The sequence below is a fragment of the Mustelus asterias genome, chromosome 5 (assembly GCF_964213995.1).
Source record: "Mustelus asterias chromosome 5, sMusAst1.hap1.1, whole genome shotgun sequence".
Taxonomy (NCBI): Eukaryota; Metazoa; Chordata; class Chondrichthyes; order Carcharhiniformes; family Triakidae; genus Mustelus; species Mustelus asterias.
This window is the reverse complement of record NC_135805.1, coordinates 71,328,479-71,350,056: the sequence shown is the minus strand read 5'-3', so window position 1 is coordinate 71,350,056 and position 21,578 is coordinate 71,328,479. Positions and strand designations below refer to the sequence as shown.

The following is a 21,578-nucleotide window of genomic DNA, read 5'->3' as shown; positions in this document are numbered from 1 at the left end:
ATCAAGACAGAAAGAGGTCCCAGGCAACAACAAAGATAGGGATCAGAGATGGATCCCATTGAATCAAGATAAATGACACGAGCAGCGAAAAGGTCTCCGAGCTCCCAAATCTGTGGGGAGCAGATTTAAAGAATACTGGGCTCAAGGGAGGGCAGCCGAAGGTCAGTGACTCTGGACTGTGGACCTTTTGGAGCAGTGGTATTCTGCTTGGCACAGCCAAATATCTGAAAGTGTGCTTGGAATGTGAAGCATAAGAATATGCAGAGATCCAGGGGAAAGGAGTCTCAGAAGGTAAGATTGAAACCCTAGAAGTGGATGCTGGTTGAAGTCATCCGAGTTGGAGCAAGTTTTAGAAAAATTCCAAGGCGAGTTCTTCAAACGTGGACGTTGGAAACCTGTGTGAGAAAGGTAGAGTTTCAGTGAGACCGGTTGGCTGACAGTGTGACAAGTGTCTGGGTGGGTTATTGAGAAATCCACAGAAGCTGCTTTGGTCACATCTGTCATTTACTTTGGAGTATAGTGTTTATGACAATTCGGCAGTTGGTTCGCATGTACTGCATAGAGTGCAAGATATAAGGGAATATTGTTTTATCTATCTTAGGTTGTATGATTCTGTAAATATATAGCTGGGTGAAGGAATAGTGAATATTTGAAGCATAGTCTTCTCTTTGTATTGAGATCTTTCCAATCTTTGGTGTAATATAGTTCATTTTTCTTGTTTAATATATGTTTTATTATTTGTTAAAAGTTTATCAGCAGATTCCTGTGAATTTATTCAGTAATGTTCCTCCATGGTTTCAAAAAATGTGTAGATTTATCAAGTAAGAAGTCTCACAACACCAGGTTAAAGTCCAACAGGTTTATTTGGTAGCAAAAGCCACTAGCTTTCGGAGCGCTGCTCCTTCGCCAGTTTTAATCTGGGATGACTTGTTCAGTATTATCAACTGCGATTGTAACAATACACTCCATCTTGTATGGCATTACCACTGTGCTAAATGGGGTAGATTTTGAACAGATCTAGCAACTCAAAACTGCATACATAAGGCGCTGTGAACTAGCAGTAGCAACCCTCTACACAACTACAATCTGTAACCTCATAGCCTGGCATATCCCCCACTCGACTCCCATTACCATCAAGCCAAGGGATCAGACTTGGTTCAATGAAAAGTGCAGGAAAACATGCCAGAAACAGCACCAGGCATACCTAAAAGGCGGTGTCAACCTAGTGATGCTACAAGACTACTTGCATACTAAACAATAGAAGCAGCAAGTAATGGAGCTCAGCAATCCCACGAGCAAATGATCTCAGCTCTGCAGTCTTGCCATATCTAACCATGAATGGTGGTGGACAATTAAACAGCTCACTGGAGATGGAGGAGGCTCCACAAATATCCCCATCCTCAATGATGGTGGGGCTCAGCACATCAGTGCATCTTCAGCCATAAGTGCCCAGTGGATGATCCACTTCACTTCTGTCCCCTCCTCACCTCCTATAAATTACCCCTAGATCTTAAGTAACTTACCCCCAGACACTCCTATAAGTTATCCCTAGACCTCCTATAAATTACCTCCAGTAACTCCTATCGATTACCTCAAGACCTATATATTACCTCCAATCATTCGCCAACCCCCCCCCCCCCCCCCCCCGGCCATTCTGTGGCGGGGTTCGAACCTGAGGTCCCTGGAACATTAACAGAGTTGCTGGATTAATAGTCTAACGATTATACCACTAGGCCATCAGACAACGGTTATAGATTCTTAATTCCAGATATTTTTTATTGAATTCAAATTCCACCATCTGTCGTAGTGGGATTTGAATCCGGGACCCCCAGAACATTAGCTGAGTTTCCAGATTAATAGTCTAGGGATAATACCACTCTGCCATCGCCTCCCCGAGAATTGCCCCCAGTCACTCCTATCAGTTACCCCAGACCTCTTATCAATTATCCCCAGTTAGCTCTACAAATGATCCCAGCAACAGCCACACCTGTGACCACAATGACCACCACCATTTCCCGATTATTTAACAAACAATTCTTTAAGGACACTGACTCCAGAGCCATTTATTTTCTGAACTGTTTTTCTCCTGCAGCCAGTGAGAAGGATTTTCCCCACATGTCCTGCGCGCGCGTAGCCGGGGGGGGGGGGGGGTGGGCGGCGGAGGCGGCAGGGTCGCGCCCCGGAGCGCGCGTCCTAACGGCCTCGCGCCCCAGAGCGCGCGTCCTAACGGCCTCGGCACGAGCGCGTGCCTGGAATCCCCGATTAGCGACCATTTTGGGAAAGAAACCTGGCGGCGGCGGCGCGGGGCTGAGCGGCTGCAGGCCACTGAATTCCCCCCTCCCCCCAGGACCCCGTGAGACTGCAGACACTGAGGGGTTAATACAGCGGATACAGGGAATCCTCAGTCAGGGACAGGGGGAAGGAAGGAAATAAATGCCCTGACGATCAGATGCCGTGATTAGAGGCAAACTAAAAGAAGGCAACTTTGACAGGTATCTAAATGCGATGTGCGCTTGTATTTAGGTAAGTTTTTGAATGTTTACTTCTGAGGGCAGAGGCTGGAAGAAACTTCTGTAGACCCTTTCCTTGAGCGAGTAAATGTGGGGACAGTCCACAAGTTGTAAATGACCTATGGGCAGAGTAGTCTTAATTCTCTGCTTTCCATTGTTAATTGTTGGTTACCTGGTAATTGGAAACCAACATGTTTACCGTACTTAATGGAGTTGTGCCAATTTTGGTATATTGCTTTAGTTAAGGCCTATTTATATATATACCCACATGAAAATATTGATTTGACTGTGTTTATCTTGCATTTTAATTATTTTCTAGGAACAAACAAATAACACATTTACACAGCAAATTCAGATTTAACTTGAATGTAAATAATACTTTGTATGGGCAGCATGGTAACATAGTAACACGGTAACTGCTGCCTCACTGGGACCTGGGATCGATTCCCAGCTTGGGTCGCTGTCTGTGTGGAGTTTGCACATTCTTCCCGTGTCTGCATGGGTTTCCTCCCGGGTGTGCCGGTTTCCTCCCACATTCTGAAAGACGTACTGGTTAGATACATTGACCCGAACAGGCGCTGGACTGTGGCGACTAGGGGAATTTCACAGTAACTTCATTGCAGTGTGTAAGCCTTACTTGTGACTAATAAATAAACTTTATTTACTTTACATTTTATGTTTACACCGATAGTTTGACTGCGTGGCCACATGATGACACAACTATGGGTCGGAAGGGCGAGAATTCTCCCTAGGAGTACAGGCAGAGTACTAATATGTAGCTGCAAAGCTAGTGAATAAAGTAATATCTGTTAGAAATCCTTGTTGCCAGTGTTTCGGAAATCCCGCACATTTACACAGTATCAGGAGTTGGCAGTATGGCACAGAATTTTGCTGCATCGACCTGTACATCTTTGATGAAAGCATTGCAGACAGTTGGGAACAGTTTGAGAATGAGTGGTGTATTTACGACGGCAGCTGCATTGTCTGACACGTCAAAAAAAGGTTCAGGTTTACACCTCATTAAGCTTAGGTGGCCCTGAGGCTACGGAGAAATTTGAATTTTTTGTTTTCGAGATGGCAGAGGAAAAAGCACCCTGAAATAATTCTAAAAGGTTTGTGAATATCGTTGTACTTTGCGTCAGTATTCACCAAAGAGAAAGACTTGGTGGATGATGAATGTAGGAAAAGGGGTGTAGGTAGTTTGAGTTATGTTGAGATCAAAAATGTATTGGGGTTCTTGAGAAACATTAAGGTCGACAAGTCCCCAGGGTCCGATGGGATATCTCCCGAAATACTGAGAGAGGCAAGGGAGGAAATTGCTGGGGCCTTGAGAGAAATCTTTGTATCCTCACTGGCTACCGGGGAGATCCCAGAGGATTGGAGAATAGCCAATGTTGTTCCTCTGTTTAAGAAGGGTAACAAGAATAATCCAGGTAATTACAGGCCGGTGAACCTTACGTCAGTGGTAGGGAAATTATTGGAGAGGATTCTAATAAGTGGACGTACTAGTGAGAGGCAATATGGTTTTGTGAAGGGGAGGTCATGTCTCACGAACTTGATCGAGTTTTTCGAGGAAGTGACGAAGATGATTGAGGGTAGGGCATGCATGAGGGTAGGATGTTGTCTGCATGGACTTTAGTAAGGCCTTTGACAAGGGCCCTCATGGCAGACTAGTGCAGAAGGTGAAGTCACATGGGATCAGAGGTGAGCTGGCAAGGTGGATACAAAACTGGCTTGGTCATAGAAGACAGAGGGTAGCAGTGAAAGGGTGTATTTCTGAATGGAAGGCTGTGACAAGTGGCGTTCCTCAGGAATCAGAGCTGGGACCTTTGCCGTTTGTAATATATATAAATGATTTGGAGGAAAACGTAACTGGTTTGATTAGTAAGTTTGCGGACGACACAAAGGTTGGTGGATTTGCGGGTAACGATGAGGACCATCAGAGGATACAGCAGGACATGGATCAGTTGGCGGCTTGGGCAGAGAGATGGCAGATGGAGTTTAATCCGGACAAATGTGAGGTAATGCATTTTGGAAGGTCTAATACACAGATAGGAAATATACAGTAAATGGCAGAACCCTTGAGTATTGATAGGCAGAGGGATCTGGGTGTACAGGTACAGAGATCACTGAAGTGGCAATGCAGGTGGAGAAGGTAGTCAAGAAGGCATGTTGCAGCTTTATAGAGCCTTAGTTTGGCCGCACTTGGAATATAGTGTCCAATTCTGGTCGCCACACTACCAGAAAGATATGGAAGCTTTGGAGAGGATACAGAAAAGAATTACCAGGATGTTGTCTGGTACGGAGGACGTTAGCTATGAGGTGAGGTTGGAGAAACTTGGTTTGTTCTCACTGGAATACGGAGGTTGAGGGGTGGCCTGATAGAAGTCTACAAGATTATGAGGGGTATGCATATTGGATAGTCAAGCTTTTTCCCAGGGTGGAAGAGTCAATTATTAAGAGGCATAGGTTTAAGGTGCGAGGGGCAATGTTTAAAGGAGATGTACAAGACAGGTTTTTAACACAGAGGGTGGTGGGTGCCTGGAACTCGCTGCCAGGGAAGGTAATGGAAGCAGATACAATAGTGAGTTTTAAGGGGCATCTGGACAAATACATGAATAGGATGGGAATAGAGAGATATGGTCCTTGGAAAGGTAGGGCAGCATGGTCGGTGCAGACCTGGACGGCTGAAGGGCCTGTTCCTGTGCTGTAATTTTCTTTGTTCTTTGTTGTCTTCCAGTTAAAAATAATATCCTCTACAGGCATGCATTCAATTAAACAAATCAAAGAGCAGTTGAGTCTATACAATCTTATGCAACCACCAACCCTGAATAACTTGGCAAAGAAATGTGCGTTTGGAGCTCTCGCTGATTAACTAGTTAGGGATCGAATAGTTTGTGAAATTTACACCAATCTAGTCCGCAAGCAGCTGCTGCGATAGAAAGATTTACATCAACCATTAGTATCTACATGTTAACCAAATAATGAGAGAAAAAAATAGAGATTTTAGGCATGAAACAGAAGTATTTGACGTACAGGCCACGTCCTACTTCAACTGCATAGAATCATAGAATCCGTACAGTGCAGAAGGAGGCCATTCGGCCCATCGAGTCTGCATTGACCGCAATCCCACCCAGGCCCTATCTCCATAACCCCACATATTTACCCTGCTATTCTCCCTGACACTAGGGTCAATTTAGCATGGCCAATCCACCGAACCAGCTCATCTTTGAACATTAGGAGGAAACTGGAGCACCTGGAGGAAACCCACACAGACACGGGGAGAATGTGCAAGCTCCACACAGAGAGTGACCCAAGCTGGGAATCGAACCTGGGTCCCAGGCGCTGTGAGGCAGCAGTACTAACCACTGTGCAGTGGCTATCATCCTCAGAGCAGAACAGCTTTTTTCCACATATGGTAAAATATGCAACAAATGTGGAAAATTGAATCACTTTGCTAAATGCTGCAGATTGAAACCACAATAGCATCCCTCTGCTGTCAGCACTATAGCAGCTGGTCAGTTGTCCATGGGTGTCAGCAAGGTGAATGAACTAGAGCTCGGGCAAAGCAGCACAGCTACAGAGCGTCCAACAACACTACTGCGAGAGTGTCAACACTCACAAAAAAGGGTGAAATCTTCACCACCCTGAACATCATTTGCAATAACGTAAGACTGAAAGTAAAGATTGGCACTGGAGCAAAGTGTAACCAGTGTCCAGACGAATATCATGGGAGCTAGACCCATATGCAGCACCAGACTCCACCCAGTTGGTCTTTATGGCTTATGGTGGACAAACCTTCCACACAAAGATGTGGCCACTCTGCATTCACACAGGACAGTTTCATGTTTCATATACTTGACCTGATTGTAAGGGCATTATTAGGTCTTCGGGACAGAATGACATTGGAGCTCATTCAACTTGGTCCAAAAGTGCATGCTTTACAACACCAGGCCCATGAATGATAGCATACAAAGACCTCTTCAACTGTGACATTATTGGTAAGCTACCAGTTGTATACAACGTGAGACTACATGATTTAGTGCCACCAACATTCTGTGCTCCAATAAAGTACCAACAGTTTGTGAAGCAGAAAGTAGTAGATGAGCTACATTGGTTGACAACGCTAGGTGTTATAACTCCGATAGAGGAGGCCACAGAATGGTGGCCACAGTAAAGAAAGATGGCATGGTCAAGATATGTACTGACCTACTGCACTTGAACAAGGTGCTGCTCAGACCTCATCACCCTATGAAGATAGTGGAACAGGTGATGGTAGACATGCTAAATGCTAAGTTGTTCAGCATCTTCGATGTGAAATGTGGGTTTTGGCAGATCCTAATGAAAAATCCTTGAAATTAACCACATTCATATCTCTGGTAAGCTAATATTGTTTTCTTCATATGCCCTATGGGTAATACACTGGCAGCGAGGTCTGCCAGCATGTATGGAGTTGCTCTTTACAGGCCAACCTCCCAAAATCATTGTTGATGACATCCTGGTTTGGGGTTGTACTTTGCGAGAACATGATGCACATCTTCGTCTCATGCAGCTAAAGCTGTGACATGCAGATGCAAGGTCAACCAGGTTCCTTATGTGGGTCGGCTACTCGCAGACGATGATGTGAAGCCTTATCCAGACAAGACAATGGCATTACGACAGACCCCTGCCCCGTGCTACAATACTTTGATGTTTGAACACCCTTACTTAAATTAGCAAACACCTCCCAGCATGGTCTTGGTCCAATCTGCATCTAGAATGGCAGACCGCAGCCTTTACTTCACGGGCCCTCACTGACACTGTGAGACTCGTTAGGCACGAAGTGAAAAGGAATGCCTGTCAGAAATTTCATGACTTCATATGGTCTCCTTGCAATTCTTGAAACATCATCAGCCATTTATAACTATTCTAAAATGGCCTCTCCACACTGCATCTACACGGCTGCAAAGTGTGATACTAAATCAATGTTGCAAACTCAAATGTGGCCTACAAATGTGTTAAGGACCTGTACTTGCCCAATGCCCTCTCCAGAGCCACCTTACCCACTACAAACCAGGCAAATCAATAGGAAGACGTATATATCATGACTAGAGGTGATATCCTCTCATAGAATTTAGGAACTCAAAGAAGCCTTATAGGCGAACATCCATGCAGACAACTGCATCATCTTGAGGAGGTCAGAGGCCTCAAGGAAGCTACCCTATGAGTTCTGCATGTTCTTCACCAGCGGAGATAAACTAATCATACAGGATGGACTGATACTGCATGGCCAGTGATTCATCATCTCTACTTTGCAGAGGTACTACACCCAACAACTTCACCAGGGGCACTCCAGATTGGAAGCAATCAGATACAAAACCGAGGATGCACTGTATTGGCCCTCCATTTATGCAGACATGGAAAGGGAAGTTTCCAGATGTGCACCACACAATACACCAAAACCACACCAAGCAAAAGAACCATTGCACTTGAAGAAGGGCCAGGACCTCCCATGGTCATGCAGAGCAGCTGACGTCTTCGAGTGGAATGATAAACAACATTTTGTCTTAGTTGATTTGATGATTAGAGGGTAACATAGTCATCAAGCTCAAGAAGCATTTTGCCATACATGACATCCTGCAGAGACTCATGATAGACAACACTCGCCAATACGTCTCCACTAAAATGAAAAAGTTTGAATGTACATGGGACTTTGAGCAGACCCCTATATCCACGTTCAAACGGTTTGGTGGAACAGGTGGTATGCTCAGCAAAGCATCTTCTTTAGAGAAACGTGCGCGGAGTTCACACGGGCTACTACTCTGTATGCTTCAGCCTACCAAATCTACCATGACAGGACCTGCTCTCATCAGCATTACGACGCTTTCCAGTCACACCAGGACCATGATTCCTACTGCTAAGGCTCTGTTGCAGCCAATGTGAATGATGCCCTCACGCAATGCCGATTGAGAAGCAAAATGCACTATGATCCTGGTGCCCACTGACTCTGTCCTCTGATACCTGGTCAAACGGTCAGGATCCAGACCGTGCAGAGACAGAGTACAGGAATGAGATAGAGAATCTGGTGAACTGGTGCGTCAACAATAATCTCTCCCTCAATGTCAGCAAAACGAAGGAAATTGGCATCGACTTCAGGAAGCGTAAAGGAGAACATGCCCCTGTCTACATCAATGGGGACGAAGTAGAAAGTGTCGAGAGCTTCAAGTTTTTAGGTGTCCAGATCACCAACAACCTGTCCTGGTCCTCCCATGCCGACACTATAATTAAGAAAGCCCACTAATGCCTCTACTTTCTCAGAAGACTAAGGAAATTTGGCATGTCAGCTATGACTCACCAACTTTTACAGATGCACCATAAAAAGCATTCTTTCTGGTTGTATCACAGCTTGGTATGGCTCCTGCTCTGCCCAAGACCGCAAAGGAACTACAAGAGGTTGTGAATGCAGCCCAATTCATCACGCAAACCAGCCTCCCATGCATTGACTCTGTCTACACTTCCCGCTGCCTCGGCAAAGCAGCCAGCATAATTAAGGACCCCATGCACCACGGACATTCTCTCTCCCACCTTCTTCTGTCGGGAAAAAGATACAAAAGTCTGAGGTCACGTACCAACCCACTCAAGAACAGCTTCTTCCCTGCTGCTGTCAGACTTTTGAATGGACTTACCTTGCATTAAGTTGATCTTTCTCTGCACCCTAGCTATGACAATAACACTACACTCTGCACTCTCTCGTTTCCTTCTCTATGAACGGTATGTTTTGTCTGTATAGCGTGCAAGAAACAATACTTTTCACTGTATGTTAATACATGTGACTAATAAAATCAAAATCAAATCTGCAGCTTGAATATGGTGCTGTTCTTGTGCATCTACGAATCTTATCCTTTTAGGTTATGTGGAGGTGTGAACATGAGTTCATAAGATAAAGGAGCAAGTGTAGGCCATTCACTTCACTGAGCCTGCTTTCAATATCATCTGATTGTGCCCTGAGCAGCTATTTCTTGCCTGTGCCCTATAGCCCTTTGTTTGATGTTTTATAGTCTGACTGAGGGAATAAGCATGTAGTTATTTTTGGTGGCTGGGTATGGATGCTCAGATTGAAGGAAATGTGTAAGTGTCAGTTCTGTGCATGAATAAGAAATGCACCACCGGTGTCTCCTTTACACTCTTGGGAGTGACTAAATCGACATGACAGCGAACTTGTGTGGATTTTGCTGGTCCGTTTGAGGGTTACGTGTTCAATGTGTCCAGAAGTTATCATGAGATTTACTACATCTGAACAAACCATTGAAAAACTTGATTACTTTTTTGCAAGATTTGGTAAACTGTAAGTGATAATGGTTCACTGTTTATTTCACAAGAGTTTGCGGATTATCTCAAAGTAGATGGTATTCAGCATTTAAAATCCATGCCTTATCATCCATCAACCAATGGATTAGCTGAAAGATTCATACAATCATTAAAACATTCTTTAAAGGTTTCAAAAGAACAAGGTTTGATATCATGTGTGAATAACTTTTTGGCACCTTATAAAACACTGCTCATGCAACTACCCAAAGTTCACCTACATTGCCACTCTTAAAGATAAAGTTGAAAACTATATTTGATTTGTAATTACCTCCAGAAACTTCAGAGATAGTAGACAATCCAAGGTGCTAGATGAGAAGTGAGGGCAAAACAAGGCTCATTTCAACAAACAGATAGGATGTTGGTGCATAATAATGCAGTGAGTGAGAAATGGTTCAAAAAACTGGTCTAATTTCTTACACGGTTCAAACTGAAGATGAATTAGTTTGGTGACACCATGTTGACCAATTGTTATCAGCTCGAAATGATTTCTCAGAATTATCTCCAGCAGTACCAAATTCTTTAGCCCCGAGTATTGTGAATACGACTCCAGAAGATTTAATCAGTCTGAATTACCTGACTCTTTCTTAGCTACTAAACCATGTGAGAATGATGTAGAATTGGTTCCAAAAGAAAAGCTATTTACTGAAGTTCCAAATTGTACTTCTAGGGTCAAGGGCAGTCAAATTCCAGAAAGTCGTATACAACCAACCATAGACCTGCTGATTGACTTTCTTATTGATCAATGGTGCATTGTACTATCAAGAGTATTATTGCTCCTTTGTATAACATCATTTTAATTTGTTATCATGACCACAGCAGTAAAGGGGGAGGGATGTTGTATATTTAAAAGGATGTAGGTTGTTTTAAGAGCTGATCACATGATGTTATGGTGATGTCTTTGGGGTGTTTGCAGTGGCTGCTGTTTTACTTTCAGTTTGTACTCTGTTCAGAGAACATGTCTTTCAATAAAACATGGGTGTTGTTTTGAATCTACATATGCAACCCATATTACTATTTTGGTTAAAATCCACAACACCTAATGTAGGACATTGCAGAAGCCAAGTTTCTTTACAAGTGGACTTGTAATATGAATCAAACTGGGAGACTTTTATGATACAGAACTCCCCGGGATTAAATAGGCAGAGAGGTGTTACTGCCCTATTCTGCAACAGTTATTCTGCTCTGGATGTTCTTTACAGACTGCCCAGGTTTCCAATTGTTCTTGAGATGAGAGTTCTGTTATCTGCAGCTGCTTGTGGCCACATGATGGCAAGTTTCAATGTTTCCAGTATGATTGATGCATAATAGGGGAATGATTGAGAGCCCATCAACGTGCCAACTGTGGTTCGCTCACTGACCGCAATTTCATGGCTATAACATATCTGGCAGTCACTGTTTGTTAAACCTCTTCCATTGAGCTAGTAATTTGCTTCTGAGAAATCCATTTGCATTTGAGAGCTTTCCAGAGGCATTTTCAGGCATAAGTTAATCCAATAAGTTAAACCTATAAAATTCTAAATTCTGACAGGAGTAGATGGGGTAGATGCAGGAAGGATGTTCCTGATGGTGGGGGAGTCCAGAACCTGGGGTCACAGTTTAAGATACAGAGTAGACCATTTAGGACTGTGATGAGGAAAAAGAGTAGAGAACCTTTGGAATTTTGTTACCACAGAAAGCAGCTGAGGACAAAGCTGTATCTTTTTAAGAAGGAGCTAGATGTAGCTCTTGGACATAGAGGATCAAATGATATGGGGGGAAGGGGGGATCTGGCTATTGAATTACATGATCAGCCATGATCATAATGGATGACGGAACAGGCTCGAAGGGCTGAATGGCCTATTCCTGTTTTCTATGTTTTTATGACCCAGAAACTCATATTGATTGTTGTAAAAAAAACATTTTGTTCACTCATGTTCTTTGGGAAGAAAATCTGCCATCCTTACCTAGTCTGGCTTAGATGTGACTAGACCCACAGTAATATGGTTGACTCTTCACTGCCCTCTGAAAACATTCTAGCAAGCCATTCAACTCGGGGGTAATTAAGGATTGGGAACAAATGCTGGCTTTGCCAGCGATACCCACATCCCATGAAAGACTAAAAAGAACTATCAAACCTTTGCCCATTCACCTGACCTATGTCCCTTTTACAGATTCATTATGTCCCTCTCACAACTTATTAAATGGACAAGGCCAGAAAAATTAGGCCCAACATAAAACTGGACACTTTAAATTAATATAGCTAATATGAGGATACCACAGGTCAAAAGCCAACAGGGACACATACCAGAATTGTCTCGCATATTGAACAGGGGTGCTTCACCTTAACAATAGGGCAGTCATTATGACCTGAAACCAGAACCTAGATCTTTTACATATTGAATAGGGAGGCTCAAACTTTACAATGGAAGAGTCGTTATGGGCCGAAACCTAGCAGGAGGTACTCAGCCAGAAGACATTATGATTCAGCCAGACTCCATGCTATTAAAGAGATACGTACAACTAGGATGACCTGACCTAACCTCATTGGGTGTTGTGACGAGACCCCCCCCTCCCCCTGTCATACCATTGGCCGAAAACCAGAGAACATTCGAAGAAGCGGGGGGGGGGGGGGAATAAAAACAGCCATTTTGAAGCCAAACACCAGCTAACACTCGACCAAACCTACTGTGACCTAGGACGCGCAAGTGGGCGTGCAAGATCCACCTTTGTGCTCGAGGACCCTGAGTTCATCTGTTGCTATGAGCTTAGTGAATTGAATCGAACAGCCCAATCAATTTCACCAGACCAGGTAATATACATTTCTCAGGCAATTAGCCTACTTTGGAGAAAATTAACAACCTATTGTGTAAGAATTGTTTCTTTATTCCATGAGTGTTTTTAATAAAACTAAGTTTGAACCACAGTCCTTTGTCTGTCTCATAAAGTAAACACAGTAAGAGTTTTAACAACATCTCCACATCATAAAGTAAAGGCACTTGAGTACATGTAATAAACTGGTCGAAGTGTCTGTATAGAATATTTCACAGGCAACATTGCCTATCTTTGTGTCATCAGCAAATTTAGCAACCACACACACGTTCAGTGCCTTCATCCAAATTGTTGATATGATTTGTAAATATTTGAGGCCACAGGACTAATTCCTGTGGCATTCTGCTTGTCATATTTTGTCAACCTAAAAATGACCCATTTTTCCTAGTGTTTCCTTTTGGCTAACCAATCCTCTACCCATGCTAATATGTTATCCTGATAACATGAGTTCTTAATTTGCATTGTAGCCTTTGATGTGACACCTTGTCAGATACCTTCTGGAAATCTAAGCACAGTACACCCACAGAGCCCCCTTTACTCACGTTGCAATTATTTCCTTGAAGATCTCTGATAAATTAGTCAAACATGATTTTCCCAACGCAAAATCATGTTGACTCTGATTGACTGTATTGAGATTTTTCAATTGCCCTGCAATAACCTCCTTAACAAAAGCTTCCAGCAACTTGTGTTGGTTTCTGGAGCCTAGTACATTGCACCGTGGCTGACTCATTTTTACAGGAAGGCAGGAGGAAGATTAGAAAAGAAATGATGTTGAGGGATTCGATAGTGAGATGAGCAGATAGGGGATTCGATAGGGGAACAGACAGATGCTTCTGCGGTTGCAGACATGAATCCAGATGTTCTGTTGCCTCACTGGTACGATTGTGTGTGCCTCACTGGTACGAGAGTGATGGATGTTACTTAGTGGCTGCAGAGCACGCTTGTGGGGTGGGGGTGAGCAGCCAGTGGTCGTGGTGCATATTAGTACCAATGACACAAGTAGAAAGAGGTATAAGGCCCTGACAACAGAGTTTAGGGAGCTAGGGAATGGAACTAGCAAGCGGGGGAGGTCTCTGGATTACGTTTGGTGCAATATGTAAATGAGTAATGAAATAGGAGGATAGACCAGATGAATGTGTGACTGGAGAGATGGTATAAGAGGGAGGGCTTTAGATTCCTAGAACATTGGGACCAGTTCTGGGGGAGAAGGGCCCTTTACAAGCTGGAATTTTGCTCCGTGTTCCTGAGGTTTTGCCAGTAGATCAATGTGTGGTTAAGAGTTGATGCTGTGGTATTTGTGTTGGGTAGAGGTTGAATAACTACAGACTGACCGTGAGGTTTTCCTGTGGTCTTCAAGTTGTTTAAGTGGAAGGCTGAAATGACAGCCATGGTAGTGCTGAGTTGAAGTCTCAATTTTCTGAAGTAGGCTTCCAGATAACCTAGATATTTAGGAGTGTTTTTTCAATATCTTGAAGGTCTTCAGCCTGGAAAGATAGGGCCAAGTTGTCAGCAAATGCAAAGAGCCGTGACTTTGTGGGAGGGTGGCCATTGGTATATTTGTTGAAGAGCACAGTTACGATAACTGTTCTCTGTGGGAGCCCACTGTTAGTTATGCTCGGACAGCTGATTTAATCTCCAACTATGCACACATAACCTTAAGTTGCTGATTATGAAGCTGGTTAGTTGTAGGGTTTTCACACAGCAGATGATTTGGGCCAGGATGTGGATTCGGTAGCTTGCTTGTGCACCATACTGTGTAATAGGCTCAGGATAAGTCAACAAAGATGGTTCCTGTCTTTAATGGGGCAAGAATAGATCTGGGCCGGGTTAATTGGAGTCAGGATTGGCAGGCAAAACTAAAATGAAACAATGCACTACCTTCAAAGGGGATATCTCTGGTATGTTCAAAGTGGGGAAACAGACCCCAAGCTCTCTGGAAATTGTGTTTGAAAATTTTAGTCATTTGGGGATCTAACAAATGGAGAGAGACTGAAAATGCTGCAGTATAGAGTGATCTGTCTGCCCTGGTACGTGAAAATCACAAAAAGATGAATGCAGGTATAGGACATTGGTGAGACTACACCAAATATTATGTATCATTTTAGTCCACGTAATGAGAAATATATTTGTATTGGAAGCGTGGTGAATCTAGAGCTAGGAAGTACGGCTTAAAACTATGGAATCTCCCATTTAAGTTGGAGATGCGGTGGAATTTTTTCTGAGGTTCATAGAAACCTAGAAACAGAAAATAGGTGCAGGAGTAGGTCAATCGGCCCTTCAAGTCTGCATCACCATTCAATATGATCATGGTTGATCGTGCACTTTATATCCCACTCCAGCTTTCTCTCCATACCCCTTGATCCTTTTAGCCACAAGGGCCACATCCAGCTCTTTCTTGAGCATATCTAACAAACTGGCCCCAACAGCTTTCTGTGGTAGATAATTCCACAGATTCACAACTCTGAGTAAAGAAGTACTTCCTCATCTCAGTCTTGAATGGCTTACCCCTTATTCTTAAACTGTGACCCTTTGTTCTGCACTTCCCTAACATCGGGAACGTTCTTCCTGCATCTAGCCTGTCCAGTCCCATCAGGATTTTATGTTTCTATGAGATCCCTTCTCGTTCTTCTAAATTCCAGTGAGTACAAGCCCAGTCAATCCAGTCTCTCTTATGTCAGTCCCGCCATTCCAGGAATCAGTCTGGTGAATCTCGCTGGACTCCCTCAATAGCAAGAATGTCCTTCCTCAGACTAGGAGACCAAAATTGCACACACTACTCAAGCTGTGGCCTCAGCAAGACCCTGTATAATTGCAGCAAGACATCCTTATTCCTATGCTCAAATCCTCTTGCTATGAAGGCCAGCATGCATTAGTTTTCCTCACTGCCTACTGTACCTGCATGCCACCAACCTTCAGCAACTGTTCCACCATGACACCCAGGTCACGTTGCACTTCCCCTTTTCCTAAACTGCCACCATTCAGATAATCTTCCTTCCTGTTTTTGCCACCAAAGTGGGTAACCTCACATTTATCCATATTATATTGTGTTAGTCTTGGAATTCTCTTCCAGAGAGACCATCAGTCATTGAATATATTCGGGGCTTAGACAAATAGATTATTGATTGGCGAGTGAGTTGAGGGTTATGGGGAACAGGCAGGAAAGTGGAGTTGAGGCTACAATCAGATCAACCATGATCTTCTTGAATTATGGAGCAAGCTCAATGGGCTAAATGGCCTACTCCTGCTCCTATTGTTTTATGGCCAAGGAGATAGAGAGTAAGATGAATCTGAAAAAGGGTACCTGAATTATGCCAGGTTAATAATACAATTGTGAACCAAATTGAACATGGAAGATTCAGAGACGAAATGGGAAAATTAGAAGAAAAGAGTCAGTAGGGAAGGGATGGCAGCTAACATAAACGGGAATCCAAAGTCTTCTATTGACGTGTCTATGGACCTGAAAGAGGATGCCCCACATGGAGGGATTTGATTTATTATTGTCACATGTATTGGTATACAGTGAAAAGTATTGTTTCCAGCGCGCTATACAGACAAAGCATACCGTACATGGATAAGGGAAGAGTGTGCAGAATGTAGTGTTACAGTCATAGCCAGGGTGTAGAGGAAGATCAACTTAATATACAGTAGGTCCATTCAAAAGTCTGATGGTAGCAGGGAAGAAGCTATTCTTGAGTCAGTTGATACGTGGCCTCAGACTTTTGTGTTATTTTCCCGATGGAAGAAGGTGGAAGAGAGTACCTCCGGGCTGTGTAGGGTCCTTGATTATGCTGGTTGCTTTTCCGAGGCAGCTGGAAGTGTAGACGGAGTTAATGGATGGGAGGCTGGTTTGTCTGGTGGACTGGGCTACATTCACAACTCTTTGTAGTTTCTTGCGGTCTTGGTAATAGCAGGAGTCATACCAAGCTGTGAAACAACCAGAAAGGATGCTTTCTATTGTTCATCTGTAAACGTTGGTGAGAGTCGTCGCGGACATGCTGAATTTTCTTAGCCTCTGAGAAAGTAGAGGCGTTGGTAGGCCTTGGACACCTAGAAACTTGAAGCCCTCAACCATTTCCACTTCATCCCTGTTGATGTAGACAGGGGCATGACCTCTACTACGCTTCTCAGCAACACAGGGGCATTGCTGAGATACTAAATGAGTTATGTGCATCAGTTTTACCAAAGAGGAAGAAGATACCAAATGCTGGATGGGTTAAAAATTGATAAAGCAGTATTAGATATCCTGGTTATGCTTAAAGTGGATACATCAACATGACTGGAAAAGATGCATCTAAGGATACTGAGGGATGTAAAGATCGAAATTGTGGAAATGCTGGCCGTACTCTCCCAATTCTCCTTGGATCCTGGATGATGCCATAGGACTGGACAATTTTTTCCTTGGTAAAGATAGATGCAAAATACTCATTTAGTATTGCACCCTTGGGGATAGGGACTCAAATAAGTGAGTAACTGAAGGAGAGGGTAATGAAAAGATTGGTGTCTGGTGGAATTTGTCTACAAGCATTGATTTGGATCAGAGTTGCGAGACTGCAAAACTGTGAGGGCATCATGAATTTTCCTACCGAAATTGCTTAGTGGGCAGAACTAACAAAAATTCTGTGCTACAGAGTTCGGTGTGGTGGAGGCTTATGCTGTAGACACAGCAGATTTGCAGCACTGCTTTCCATTGAGGAAAATTCAGTTTAAAAAATGAGAAATCCATGAAGAACAGGGAACATTAACACCATGGTTACAAAGTACCCTTTGCCAAACAATGGAGTTATGCTTTTTGGATCTGGCATTCACTAAATCTGACAGGCAGATGATTAAAATTAAAAAAGCAATTGACAACGCAGGATACATCGCATTAATATATCAGGATGCTCTGATAAAGGTGAAAAGATCCTTGAAACTCAGAACTGATCTTTAAACATAGTCCAAAGTTGAGATGAATTTTAGGATCCACTAACTAGAGTTAATGGCATTCATAAAACAGTCTAATATACTCAAGTCAATAGATTAATTTGTGAGTCGGTGCCACATTAAGGGCAGACACTGATTTTTCAGAAGCAGAGTTGTCAGAAAGAATCATGGAGCCTGTTATTACATCCGTTCTGATCAGAGTTCCAGAAAGACTTGTGAGAAGAAAAAAGGACATAATATCAACACCCAACTCCAGCATGGAGGAAATATGAAGCCGTAGTTGTAAGTAGGCAACACCTACAAGCACTGGGCGTAGCAAAGTGCCAAGACAGGGCAGGAAATGTGGGAGATGCAATCTTAGACATGAGTCACGGAATTGTCCAGCATTTCAAGACTACTGCAAGGCGTGTAGTCTGAAGGGACATTGAACATGATAATGCAGAAATATCTAGCTTTGAAAGAGTGTGGCAAGCCACGATCAAATAAGAAGCAGACATTGCACAGTGACAGCAACAAGAAAGCTAAGTCAAAGGTCAGTCTAAAAGTATCCACGAAGTGGGTAGCAAACTAGATCAAGTAGAAAATAGGAAGAAGTTATTGAACTCTTAAAGCAAACAGGCTTTCCATGGCATAGCAGCAAAACGTGTGGATCACTCAGTTGGAGTCATGCACCATAATTTATATAATCTGTTCAAACAAGACTGGCAGCCATACTCTTCATCTTGATGCGAGGTAGTGCCAATATTCTACCGTTGAGAATATATAAGGACATGTATCTGGACAAATAGGAATTGATGTATAGCTCATTAATGGTTCAGCGATCCATTGGGTGGGAGTACTAGTACTAAAGTATAGAAATGGTCGTCATATGTCTTCTATGTAATAAACACAGATTGCCCAACAGTAGCTGGATTACCAACATGAAGGAAACTCAGAATCATGTTAATTCATGACGCCAACAATGCACCAGTACTTGAAGATAATGCCAAGCATGACCCTCCCCCATTTGCGTCAGTTAAAGAAAGTACTCAGACAGGTTTGATGTTGTGGAACGTTTCAGAGGAGACACTAATCTGCACTTGAAAGATGATGCAATTCTACAATTGATTCACCTAGGAAGTGCAGTAGTGTAGACACCCAGGACAAACTGAAGATTTAACTGGACAGTATGAAATGTCATGGAATCATTTGTCGTGCTTAACAACACACTTGTGCAACTCTATGTAATGTCCTAACTGTGTTGGGAGTTGTGGGTTTTTAAACAAAAAGAAAAGATGTGGTTTGCACACGTAGATTCAAAGTAACACATAACAGGTTTATTCAAAGCAATGTTGCATGTATAGTGCACTAACTGAAACTAAAACAGCAGCCTGTGCAACATGCTAATGACATCACCATCAAATCATGCGACCAGCTCTTAAAGCAATCATGCACCTACTTAAATACATAACTCTCTATAATCACTGTGATCAATAAAGATGGTATTATTGTGTTTGGATCCAAGATGAACACAAAGGTATTCTTGTAAAGTTCCTACCATGGATGAGCTCAACGCAAGATTTGCTAGAGCAAAATTATTTTTCTAAATTAGATTGAAACATGGTTATTGGTGGTCAGTGTATTTATCAGAAGGCTCACAGGAATTAAACACATTTAGAACACTAGTTTGGAGATATTATTTTCAGAGGTTACCATTTGTAAATCTAGCTCTATTCCAAAAACATGGATTACCAAACATTAGATTACCAAAAACGTTCCAGGTTGCACATGTCTAGTGAATGAAATTGCATTCAGTGATCTGCTAAGGAAGAGCATGATCAAAATCTTCATGTGTGTCAGGAAGCAGAAGTAGTAATTTATGTTTGTATTGTTGGATATTAGAAATAAGACATAGATTTAAGTGAGTTTCATTTAGTGTTTCTGTGTAAGAAAAGGTAACGCTCGCGTTACATTCATGCCTGAATGGGTAGTTGGTTTCATTTCAAGCTGTATCTTTATTGTGTTTAGAGATTTATGACATGAAAAAAGCAAAGAAGAGCTTAAAGACTGAGCTGTTACTTAGCAACCAGGGGCCACCTTTAAGTTAGAAAGACCTTTTGAGTTTAATTTTAACTGGACCAAGACACTTGGAATTAGGTAGTGAGAGAGAAGGCAACTCTCTCAGCTCTGCCAGAAGCAGAACCATGGAGTAATGGGAAAGTAAACACGTCCCAGAAACTAAAGAGCAGCTAGTTCTAGAATCTAGGGAATAAAAAGAGAATTTAGTAAAGCATAGAGTGGCACAGTGGCAGAGTGGTTAGTACTGCTGCCTCTCAGCACCAAGGACCCGGATTAAATTCCGGCCTTCAGTGACTGTGTGCAGTTTGCACGTTCTCCCTGTGTCAGCATGTGTTTTCTCCAGGTGCTCCGGTTTCTTCCCACAGTCCAATGATGTGCCGGTTAGATGGATTGGCACGCTAAATTGCCCTTTAGTGTCCCAGGATGTGTGGGTTAGAGGCATTAGAATCATAGAATTCATTAGAATCATAGAATCATTAGCGGGGTAAATACGTGGGGTTACGGGAATGGGACCTGGGTAGGATGCTCTGTCGAAGAGTTGGTGTAGACTCGATGGACCGAATGACTTCTGCACTGTCGGGATTCTATGATTTAAGTCCGGAAGAGGAATGTTGTTTATTTGAAACTGAAAAAATTATAAATTAAAGTTGTTTACTTTTCATTTTTAAAAATTGTTCAACTGTTAGTAAAGTTGCTTCATTTGTTAGAGTTGTATTTAAACTATTATTAAATTAGGTCTGTTTTACTGTAAAAGATGCCTACTTTGTTAGTGGAATCATTCCTGGATGGAAGTTCCTCACATTTTATGCCAAAATAGAAAAATTGTTGTGGTCTAGTCTGGTACCCTAATGTACCTTGGGGTTCTGGTCCTGGTCCCTAACATTTTCCTGTTACCTGCTTAACTCACGTGCTAGTTTTTTATGATTTATGCACAACGACCCCCAAATCCCTTTGTGCTGCAGCTTTCTGCAATGTTTCTCCATTTAAATAATATTTAGCTCCTTTCTTCTTCCTACCAAAGTGTATAACTTCACATTTCCTACATTTTATTCTATCTGCTAAGTTTTTGGCCCATTTACTTAACCTGTCTTTATCCCTGTTTAGACTCTGTGTCCTCCTCACCACTTGCCTTCCCACCTATTTCTGTGTAATTTGCAAACTTAGCAATTGTACATTCACTTCCCTCATCCAAGTCATTAATATATATTGCAGATAATTGTGGCCCCAGCCACACTCCACTAGTTACAAGTGCCCTCCTGAAATTGCCCCTCTTATCCCAGGATGAGACTGGGGAAATAACAATGGGGAACCAGAAAATGGCAGATACTTTGTATCAATCATCATGGTGGAAGACGCTAATAAAATTCCAAAACTACTAAATGATCAAGGGGCAGGAATGAGGCAGGTAAAATAAATACAGTAACTGTTACAGAAAACTAATGGGGCTAAAGGCCAGTAAGTCTTTGGACCCGATGGATTGCACCCCAGGATAATAAAGGAAGAAGTTACAGAGATCATGGATGCACTGGTAGTAATCTTCCAAGAATCCTTAAATTCTGGCAAAGTCCCAGAGGCTTGGAAAACTCCCAATGTGTTCAAAAAGGAAGGGAGACAAAAACAGATAACTGTAGGCCAGTTAGCTTAACATCTGACATTGAGAAAATGCTAAAGTCCATTATAAAGGACAGCAGAGCATTTAGAAATACATAATATAATCAAGCTTCCACCACACTATCAGGCAATGCATTCCAGATCCCAACCACTTGATGCTTAAGTTTTTCCTCATGGTGCCATTGTTTCTTTTGTGAATTACCTTAGCTGTGCCCTCTGGTTCTTGATCCTACAAAACAATGGGAAAAATTTCTCTCTATCTCTTCTGTCCATGATTTGGAATACCTCTATTAAATCTCTGAACTATCTTGTCTCCAAGGA

The 21,578-nt window shown here is 42.6% G+C and overlaps 1 protein-coding gene across 3 annotated transcripts in view; it reads left to right on the top strand.

Annotated features, from left to right (window-relative positions):
* Positions 1–2,276: 2,276 nt before the first annotated feature.
* The window catches only part of tbc1d32 (TBC1 domain family, member 32), a 272,496-nt gene continuing 253,194 nt past the window's right edge, over positions 2,277–21,578 (top strand). For all 3 annotated transcript variants that reach the window (XM_078212743.1, XM_078212744.1, XM_078212742.1), the window contains exon 1: positions 2,277–2,492. The gene's annotated coding sequence lies outside the window, so the exon portion shown is untranslated. The remainder of the gene's footprint in view (positions 2,493–21,578) is intronic.